A 10,881-nucleotide genomic window follows, 5' to 3' on the forward strand; every position below is an offset into this window, starting at 1 on the left:
CACCTCTGTCTTCCTTTCCCTTCTACCTTTTCTTTTTCTCTGAGCTCATCAAGCAACATGCAGAACTTCAGACGTCTTCAGGAGTTTATCCGAGGACAGAATCTAAAGGATGGCTCAATGCCTGTTTGATCCCTGGCGCACTGTGACGCTTCCTCTCTGATCAACATCTCTGCGATTAATGTAAACATTCTGCGAAAACAGCCCCCCCCAACATCCGTCTGTCATTCTGCCGCTCCATCAAATCAACATTCGGGAAGAGTGGCACTATGTGACACTCGCATCATGCTTTCTTTCCATTGTTCTCTCCTAATCTGAGTTCCTTTACTTATTTTTCATGCTGTGTACTCTCTTTCCCGTCCTCTCGCTATCGTTTCTCTCCATCTCTCTGTGCTTTGGAAGGAACATGAGAGGGGTGTTTTGGAGATAAATTCTTGCGTAAATTTGAGGTCATTTTATTTCTCATGTTTCACTGTGGTCTGTATTGGAACGGCCCAAGTATGTGGAGTATGATGCATCCTATTGGAAAGCTGAATGGAAAAACAAATTTCCAAATATCTCCTCTGTATCTTACAAAGAATTTTATACTCACTTACATTTATCAAGAATAAAAACGGCTCCATGAGGCAGCATGAAAATACTGAGGTACCAACATATGTGTAAAACAACAGACCCCTTTGAAGCAAAGCAATTTATGATTGTGAACTTTTGTCACAGGTTGTATGGCCTCACGCTGTGAACAGCTAAACCAAAGAGTGATGTCCCACTGTCAGATTCTTTACCTTGGATAGTTCGTAGAGGCCTGGAAAAGCACATCTACTTAGTATTTCACAATTAGCACAGAAAAGCTTAGAAAATGAAATATAAGTTGTGTTGCAGGAACACTTGCAGCCGCTAGAAGCTCCTGAGCCCCAAGGTAAGGAACTACTTGTTTAAAATACATTATGTTGCCAAAAGTATGTAACTGAACACCAGGCCATTAAACTCATATAATATATGTTTGTTGAACTTCTTATTCCAAAACCACTGGCATTATCATGTTGCTATTACAGCTACTCTTGTGCTTTCAGGCTTTCCAGATTTTGGAACCTGGCTGCAGGGATTTGTTCCCTTTCAGCCACAAGAGCATTGGCGAGGTCATGCACCGATGCTCGGCAGTAAGGCCTGGCTCACAGTCACCGTTTCACTTCATCCCAAAGGTGTTGGCTGGGGTCGAGGTCAGGGCTCTGAGCAGGCCAGTCAAGTTCTTCTTGATTCAAAATACACATTAAACACACATTAAACATGGCTTAATAGAGACGGTTTCAAACACAAGTACACAAATCAGCTTCACTATAACTCGCAGCATTCACAAACACTTCTCTTTATCTGGACACATTTTCCCCACAAATACAACATGCTAACGTTATTAGCACAAGCCTGTGGCATTTTACATTGTATTAATTAGCCTAGCAGCTAGGAAAGATTTCCTCTGCTCATATAAAACCAGGGACAACAGCAACATTTAACAAAGGTAACAGTACAAATTCTCCTCCATTACAACTCACAAGGTTCACTGACAAAACAACTGTCTTACACTAAAAACATTTTTCCCACAAATACAACATGCTAACGTCATTAGCACAAGCCTATGGCATTTTACATTGTATAAATTAGCTGCGCTGCTACCGGACACCTCTCTTCTCATATGAAGCCAGGGACAACAGCAACATTTAACAAAGGTAACAGTACAAATTTGGCTCCATTACAACTCACAAGGTTCACTGCCAAAACAACTGTCTTATACTAAACATGTTTTCCAAACAAATACAACATGCTAATGTTATTAGCACAAGCCTATGGCATTTTACATTGTATAAATTAGCCTAGCGACGAACAGAGATTTCCTCTGCTCATATGAAGCCAGGATAAATCACACACAAGACTTAAAATGCTATTTTTGTGGCGGCTTTACTGTCTTCACAATTTAACTGTGAAATTAAAGTAAATAAAAGCTTTGTTTCCACTGAGGGAAATGGTTTCAGCTTACAGAAATAGACAGGAGGTCTGCGTCACTGTGACGTGTAGTTGCATTTCTAGGGAGGTGCATGTTAGGCTACACCATAGGGTACGCCAACCTTCACCCGAGAGAGCGGTGTTTGTGTCCCGTAAGATTCTAAAGCCAAACCCTGTTCTTTTTTCCTAAACCTAACCATGTGTTTGTTGTTGAAGGGAAAAAAACAACGTGAATTTGCAGCGTTGTACCGACGTAGTGCATTTATTTTTAAAAGAGACTGTATGTAAACGTTAAATTTCCTGTCAAAACGGAAGTGTATCTTGAAAGAAGACAATGCATGTAACAGGCACAACTTGACACGGTGTCCCAGAACGTCAACAACCAACACACCCAGGGTACCTTGCATGTCGTATGTGACGATGTCGGAGTGAGAATGTGTTGGTCCAAATTACCCACCACAATACAAAGAATGAGCATCCTGCTCATTAGTCTAATTTGTCCTCCATATTATGATCCTGTTTATTCCCTTCAGCTGAGGAGAAAAGATTTTGAAATTCAAAAACCAGTCTCGGAGTTGGATGGAAATAAAATGCTGTTAATGAATTTGAATTCGCTGTCACTGTTTCTTTCTGTGTGTGTGTGTGTGCTGCTGTGGGTTAGTGTGGCTTGGTGACAGTGACACCGGTGTCATGCAAGCTGAACAAAGAGCTGATACTGTCCCCGAGGACAATAGCCTGTCTCTCACACTGTCTCCCTCCCACTCCAGCAAACATAAAGGCGAGAAGTATATTTATATATCCCCGTAAAAGAGAGAGGTCTTGGATCCTTCCCTTCACAAACATACGCTCTCTGTTTCGTTCTCCTTTGGCTGCACTCTCCTCTCTCCCTCCCTCTGTCCCATTCACTTCATTCCTGCTTTCTGTCTTTCACTTTCTTCCACTGACCTCTATTTTCCATTCTCATTCACTCTCTCCACTTCTTCCCCCATTCATCTCTGCCTCTTTGCTTTCCGTTTCCGAAAAACTTCACCTCACATGCATGTGCTCACACGCTCACACACGCACACACACACACACACACACACACACACACACACACAGTGGTTTCCCTGTAACTGGGTTATGTGTAACTTCAAATAGCCTTTATTTGACAACAGGGAGAGCCCAGAGTTCATCCTCCCCTCTGTGCTCCTCTTTCTCCTCCTCTTCCCCACTTTAAATCTAAAGAGGTTACATATATGTGTGTGTTTCGAGTGTGTATGTGTGAACATACAGTAGGCACACGTGCGGCTGCATGTGTGAGCATATTAGCAAGACGGAGATTTTTTTTTTTTTACAAGCTTCAAGGTCATTTCCCCGCTCAGACTCACTGTAACATTAAAGTATACATGCAAAAACACACACACACACACACGTTTATTGCACGCACGCGCACGAGACACACACTCACACATGCACGCTATAACCTAGATGCAACCCATTATCGCCGTGGCACACGTGCACACCCAATCCCATTAGTAGAAAATATGAAGAGGGTGAATATTTGCTTAATATTTCGACGATTACATAACCATCCTTATTTAGGATGCATGCTGGGAATTGTGTTGTTTTTTTTTACAGTTTAAGATGGAGAAAGAGGAGCAGGGGAGAAACAGGGTTTTGGGGTGATGAGGAGAGGAGAAAAGGAAAAGGAGAAGAGAGGCGAGAGGATGGAGTGAACGGAGGGGAGAGCAGAAGAAAGGAAAGGAGAGGAAAAACAAAGGAGAGGAGATGAGAGTATAGTTGAGGAAAGGAAAGAACAAAGGAGGAGAGGAGGGGGAAATAAAGCAAGGGAGAAAGATGAGAGGTGAGGGAAAGAAAGGAGAGGGAGGAACAGAAGAGAGGAGAGGTGAGGGAAAGAAAGGAGAGGGAGGAACAGAAGAGAGGAGAGGAGAGGAGAGGAGAGGAGAAAGAGGGAGAAAAGGGAGACAAGGGGAGCGGAAAGGAAAGGAGAGGGGAGAAGAGGAAAAGAAAATAAGGGAGAAAAGGAGAGGAGAACATAGTAAAGGAGAGGAGGGGAGATGTGAGGAGAAGAGAAGAAAGCAAGGCAGAAAGAGGAGAGGTGAGGAAAAGAAAGGAGAGGAGGGGGGCAGAAGAAAGGAAAGGAAAGGAAAGGAAAGGAAAGAAAAAAAGGCTAGAGGAAAGGCAACAGAAGGAGAGGAGGGGAGAAAAGGGGAAAGGAAAGGAAAGGAAAGGAAAGGAAAGGAATTGAGAGGAATTGAGAGGAGATGCGACCAGAAGAGAAGTAAGGATAAGAAAGGAAAGACGGAAGAAATGAAAGGAGGGGAGAAAAGAGGGAAGGCAATGAGGGGAGAAGAGGAGAAAGGAAAGGTAAGGAAAGAAGAAAAGAGAAGAGGATAGAAAAAGAAAACAAGAACGAAGAGGAATGAGAAGAGGGGAGAAAAGAGGAAAGGAAAGGAGGGGAGATGAGGGAAAAGGAAAGAAGAGGAGAAATGATGAGAGGAGAAGTAAGGAAAGATAAGAAGAAAAGTAAAAAGGGAAGCAGGGGAGAATGAGGGGAGGAGGAGAGGAGGGGATAACAGAGGAAAGGAAAGGAAAGGAAAGGAAAGGAAAGGAGAAAGAAAGCAAGGGAGAAAGAGGAGAGGAGGACAGAGGAAAGTAAAGGAGGGGAGAGGTGAGAAGAAGGAAAAAAGAAAGGAGAGGAGATAAGAGAAGTAAGGAAATGAAAGGAGAAACAAGGAGAAGATAGGAAAGGAACAAGGGAGGAAAAGAAATGAGAAGAGGGAGAAAAGAGGAAAGGAGAGGAGGAGAAGAGAAAGGAAAGGTAAGGAAAGAGGAAAGAAAGAAAGCAAGGGAGAAAGAGGAGAAGAAAGACAGGAGAGGAGGGGATAACAGAGGAAAGGAAAGGAAAGGAAAGAAAAGAGGAAAGAAAGCAAGGGAGAAAGAGGAGAGGAGACAGGAGAGGAGGGAAGAACAGAGGAAAGGAAAGGAGGGGAGAGGTGAGAAGAAGGAAAGCAAAGACAGGAGAGGAGATGAGAGAAGTAAGGAAGGGAAAGAAGAAATGAGGAGAGGACAAGAAAAGAAAGCAAGGAAGAAAAAGAAGAGGGAAGGAAAGGAACGAAAATGAGAAGGGAGATAAAAAGATTCTAGAAGACGAGAGGAGAAATAGAGGAAGGAGAACAGGGGAGTCATAAAGGGTAGTAAGAAGAGAGGAAAGGAAGGAGGAAGGAAGCGGGGCGTTAGATTAAATAAGCAACCACATGTCAAAGAGGAGCAGTGATGGAGGAAAGGAGAGAAAGAGCACTCCAGTGGGAGGTAAAGGTCAAAGGAGACATATGAGTGTGCCTTTATTTTCCTCTCCACCGTCCTCATCCTCTGCAATGACTATAATCTATAATGATAATCCCACACATGTGGACCCAGCCCTGACCACTGAGGCAGGCACGATTCAAACTGAAACCAGTTCCCTGGGACGCCGAGACACAAGCTCGTCTACACATGATCACGTCTAGCAGTCTGACAAGTCAAACCAGTGAAGTGAATTAAAGAAGTCATGGGTTTTGGTGAGATGCCTGTAATCAAATCTGTCCTTAGCGCAATCTTAAAACACGTCAGGGGAAACCCCGCTCCTGAACTCTGACGCTTGAATGTGTCTAATAACATGAACGCTCAGTACTGGTGACGCTGACATCATGCAACCATGGGCGGATCAGGAGACAATGGGTCCCTGGGCACACACATGTAAAAGGCCCCACCACTGCAAACATACACACCGACTGTGTGGTGATTTAGCTTATTATTGTCACTGTAGTCATTTTGTGTCTCTTAATAGTTATTTTGAGCCATTCTGTGTCCCCTTATATTCATTTTGTGTCCCTTATAGATCAATTTGTGTCTTTATTGGTCATTTTGTGTCCCCTTGTATTCAATTTGTGTCCATTCTAGATCAATTTGTGTCTTTATTGGTCATTTTTGTCCCCTTGTATTCATTTTGTGTCCCTTCTAGATCAATTCGTGTTTTTATTGGTCATTTTGTGTCCCTTCTAGATCAATTTGTGTTTTTATTGGTCATTTTGTGTCCCTTCTAGATCAATTTGTGTCTTTACTGGTCATTTTGTGTCCCCTTGTATCCATTTTGTGTCCCTTCTAGATCAATGTGTGTCTTTACTGGTCATTTTGTGTCCCCTTGTATTCATTTTGTGTCCCTTCTAGATCAATTTGTGTCTTTACTGGTCATTTTGTGTCCCCTTGTATTCATTTTGTGTCCCTTCTAGATCAATGTGTGTCTTTACTGGTCATTTTGTGTCCCCTTGTATTCATTTTGTGTCCCTTCTAGATCAAATTGTGTCTTTAATGGTCATTTTGTGTCTCTTGTTGGTTGTTTGGCCCCTTTCGTAGTTATTTTGTGTCCCGTTTAGTTAATTTTGTGTCTTTATTGGTCATTTCGAGTCTCTTGTTGGTTCTTTGGCCCCTTTTGTGGGCATTCTGTGTCCACATTAGGTAATTTTACGGGTATTTTGACTCGTTATCTTTTGTTTCTTTTTGGTTGTTTTGTCCCTTTTGTAGGTATTTTGTGTCCCTTTAAGATAATTTTGTGTCTTTACCAGTCATTTTTTGTTGCTGTTTTGCCCCTATTGTGGGTATTTTGTGTCCCTTTAAGATCATTTTGTGTCTTTATTGGTTGTTTTGTGTCTCTTTATAGTCATTTTGAGTCCCTTTTTGGTTGTTTTGTAGGTATTTTGTGTCCCTTTATGATAATTTCATGTCTTTACTAGTCATTTTTTTGTCATTTGTTTTTTTGTTGCTGTTTTGTCCCTTTTTAGTCATTTTGTGTCTCTATTGGTCATTTTCTGTCTCTTTGTAATCATTTTAAGTCTCTTTGTTGTTTTGCCCCTTTTGTAGGCATTTTGTGTCCCTTTTAATTAATTTTGTGTCTTTATTGGTCATTTTCTGTCTCTTTGTAGTCATTCTGTGTCTCTTTTTGGTTGTTTTGCCCCTTTTGTAGGTATTTTGAGTCCCTTGCAGATCATTTTGTGTCTTTATTGGTTGTTTTGTATTTTATTGGTTGTTTGTATTTTGAGTCCCTTTTAATTGAGTCCCTTTTAATTGTTTTGCCCCTTTTGTGGGTATTTTGTCTCTTTTAGTTTTTTTGTGTCTTTATTGGTCATTTTCAGTCTCTTATTGGTTGTTTTGCCCCTTTTTGGTTTATTTTGTGTCCCTCTTGGGTAATCTCGTGTTTTCATTGATCACTTTTTGTCTCTTTATGTTGTTTTGCCTCTTTTGTAATTATTCTTGTGTTTTTTTGCTGTTCCTTTGCATCTCTTTGTGTCTCCTCCTGGTCAGTACATGTAAATTTGAGTGACATATTGCAGGTGAAGGCCAGTGGTGGGGGGGGGGGGTGATGATTATACACCAGAGAAAACATACATGTTATATTATATTCTATTTCTGCCAATACATCCCCCAAAATCCTGCACACTGGCCCTTTAAATAATGCCAGTAGAAACACCCCCAATCTCTCTGAGAGGGAGGAGAGGAGCCAGGCTTTTCTGGCAGTGTGATCAGCTGGACTGGGGCTAAGGACAAACTAATACAGATAAAAAGTAAAGTGGGTTTTCCTTCCAGGACATCCCTGCTATCACAGTATTAAAGGCTGTCAGACAATAATACTGTACCCAAGCTACAGCGACAGCTCATAAAATATGGAAACAGCAGTGTCTATAAGGACATGTCATATTAAATAAGTACAAATATGTGCATTGAGACGGATTTTCTAAGCTCAGCGTGTGAGTGGGTATTTGCAGGCAGCAGGTAAACACGCACACTCGAACACTCGCACCCATATTATGGAAACTACAAAAAAAAAAAAAAAAAAAAAGCACAAGGCAAAAATTCACCACTGTCCAGAGGGTTTCGTCTCCAAAAACTGAAATTGATGATAAGTCCAACTTAAATGTCAAGGCGACATTTCAGCTCAGTTTGGAGGGTGAAGGTGTTCTGCTGAAGCTGTGTGTGTCCTCTGGTGTGTGTGATTTGTATTCCTCACATTGTAGGGACATAAACCTGCTCAATCAGTTTATCTCCGATGTGGAGAGAAAATGCTAGTCTCTGCAAGGTTAAGCATTTATTTTAGGGTTAACACTGACTTAGGGTTAAGCATATATAGTATGAGTATTGCCTTCAGGAATCACTGTCAATACAGTGTCCTCACAAGTAGCCTAAACAAACACATTTTGTGTCCCTTTTAGGTCATTTATGTCTTTATTGGTCATCTTTTGTCTCTTTTTGGTTGTTTTGCCCTTTTCGCAGATATTTTGTGTCCCCTTTAGGTAGTTTTGTGTCTTTATTGATTGTTCGCTGTCTTTTGGTAGTAATTTTGAGTCTGTTTTTGGTTGTTTTGCCCCTTTTGTGGGTATTTTGAGTCCCTTTTAGATCATTTTGTGTCTTTATTTGTCATTTTGTGTCTCTTTGTAGTCATTTTGAGTCTCTTATTGGTGGTCTGCCCTTTTGTGGCCATTTTGTGTCCCTTTTGGGTAATCTTATGTCTTTATTGGTCGTCTTATGTCTCTTGTTTGTTGCTTTGCCCCTTTAATAGATATTTTATGTCCCTTGTAGATAATTTAGTGTCTTCATTGGTCATTTAGAGTCTCTTTTTGGTTGTTTTCCCTCTTTTATAGCTGTTTTACGTCCCTTTTAGCTCATTTTGTGTCTTTATTGGGCATTTTGAGTCTCTTGTTATTTATTTTGCCCCTTCAGTGGGCATTTTGTGTTCCTTTTAGTTCATTTTATGTCTTTATTGGTCGTTTTGTGACTCTTTTTTGTTGTTTTGTCCCTTTCGTAGATATTTTGTGTCTCTTTGAAGTCATTTAGAGTCTCTTTTTGGTTGTTTTGTCCATTTTGGTAGATATTTTGTGTCTCTTTGTAGTCATTTTGAGTCTTTTGTTGGTTTTGCCCTCTTTTGTGGCCATTTTGTGTCCCTTTTAGGTCATTTGTGTCTTTATAGGTCAGCTTGTGTCTCTTTTTTGTTGTTTTGTCCCTTTAGTAGATATTTTGTGTCTCTTTGAAGTAATTTTGTGTCTTTATTGGTTGTTTTGTATCTCTTTGTAGTCATTTTGAGTCTCTTTTTGGTTGTTTTGTCCATTTTGTAAGTATTTTGTGTCTGTTTTTGGTTATTTTGCCCCTTTTGTGACCCTTTTAGATGATTTTATGTCTTTATTGGTCATCTTTTGTCTTGGCATTTGACATTTCAGCTCAGTTTGGAGGGTGAATGTGTTCTGCTGAAGCTGTGCATCCTCTGGTGTGTGTGATTTGTATTCCTCACATTGTAAGGACATAAACCGATATCTCGGATGTGGACAGAAAATGCTAGTCTCTGCAAGGTTAAGCATTTATTTTAGGGTTAACACTGACTTAGGGTTAAGCATATATGGTATGAGTATTGCCTTCAGGAATCATAATGTCCTCACAAGCAGCCTAAACAAACGCATGTGCTCCTGCTTAATGATGGGGATGAGCAGTACCCTATTTCCCCTGTTTCTCTTTTTTTCTAAGTATTCACGTGTGTGAGCGCGCGTGAGGCAGGCAGCAGAGGGCTGTGTCACCGTCGCTAATGTGACGGCACCATAGGCTGGCGGTGATGCGGGCCCGGTGAGGGGCCAAAGTCATCAATCACACGGATCGAAACCGCAACGTTAAATCAATAGCGGCCCCCGGGAGCGATGACAGCGGAGCGTGAATCCGCCTCGGTAAAAGGCTGCGGTCTCTCGGTCATGATCCATCAACAAGTCCACACAGTGTGTACAGCCCCCCCACCACCACCTCCACCTCAGAAACACCGCGCGAGACCCAAACACGCAGCACAGCACAGGAGCCACGCGCGCAGCAGTGGTATGTACCTGAGCGGCTGCCGGATGGGACGGCCTCAACAATCACACAGTGATTGACACCGGGAAGAACTTGAGGGGGAGGGATGCTCCGTTAAAGCGGCAACCAGTGTGCAGCACGAGGGAGAGAGAGTTGCTGCGTAGAGGGGGAATTACCGACCCGAGACCAGCTGATAGAATAATACAACTGACAAGACAGGGAGCAACAGAGGGAGGAAACATGCTGCTGATGAGAGGACTGATGGAGATGATGATGAAGATGATGACAGCCTTCCTCAGAGACTGTCACGAGAGCACATCTGTTGAGGATCACATCTGGCCGACACGCTGACTTAGCCTACCCCCCCATAACCACACACACACACACACACACACACACACAGAAAGAGAAACACACACCTACTGATGGTGTATTCTGTCCGGTCACATGCGCGTCCCCCCCGGCCTCTCTTTCTGTGATGGAGCCCGTGCAGTGCGTAGTGTGCAGGTTTTTTACTCACCCCGGCTGCTGTCGCCGCCAGTCTCCGTCCGCTCGCGTGTCCCACCGTGTGATTTAACGGGAGAGAGGGCGAGCCGTGGGCGCATCCAGCCCCCACCAGCGCCATCCAGCGCTGCGGTCGCGGCACGCCGCTCTCGCGATACCGTCCCATCTTCCAGCTCTCCTCCTGGAGCGTGTGACGTAGCGGTTTTAGCAGGCCGTTTAGCTCAGCCCGATGCCGCCGTCTTCTGGGCGCGAGGCGAACAGAGTGTGATGATGATGATGGTGGTGATGTCATCCCGGAGCTGCTGACCGTGTTGGGCTCTACCTACCTGTCTTTTTGTCTCTGTGTGCTGCACACACCTCCACGGTCAGATGCAACCTGCTGTCAGCAGCGTGTGCAGAGCATCTGTTTCATTTCTATCACTGGAGGTCTGCCAGCAGCCGTTTACAGTCACAGCCTGAACACTGCTGTTCACAGAGCAGGTGAGAGGTCATGGGGACACTGTTTACTGTGGCAGGGATTTT

The 10,881-nt window shown here is 43.0% G+C and overlaps 1 protein-coding gene across 4 annotated transcripts in view; it reads right to left on the reverse strand.

The window, feature by feature from the left end:
- Positions 1 to 10,542, reverse strand: part of usp54b (ubiquitin specific peptidase 54b) — a 99,918-nt gene extending 89,376 nt beyond the window's left edge. For 2 of the 4 annotated variants that reach the window (XR_013488364.1, XM_078163281.1), the window contains exon 1: positions 10,376 to 10,542. The gene's annotated coding sequence lies outside the window, so the exon portion shown is untranslated. Of the gene's footprint in view, positions 1 to 10,274 lie in introns of all 4 variants that reach the window. The other 2 variants (XR_013488365.1, XM_078163283.1) reach the window with 1 other exon arrangement.
- Positions 10,543 to 10,881: the final 339 nt, after the last annotated feature.

The sequence above is a fragment of the Epinephelus lanceolatus genome, chromosome 21 (genome assembly GCF_041903045.1).
Source record: "Epinephelus lanceolatus isolate andai-2023 chromosome 21, ASM4190304v1, whole genome shotgun sequence".
Lineage (NCBI taxonomy): Eukaryota > Metazoa > Chordata > Actinopteri > Perciformes > Serranidae > Epinephelus > Epinephelus lanceolatus.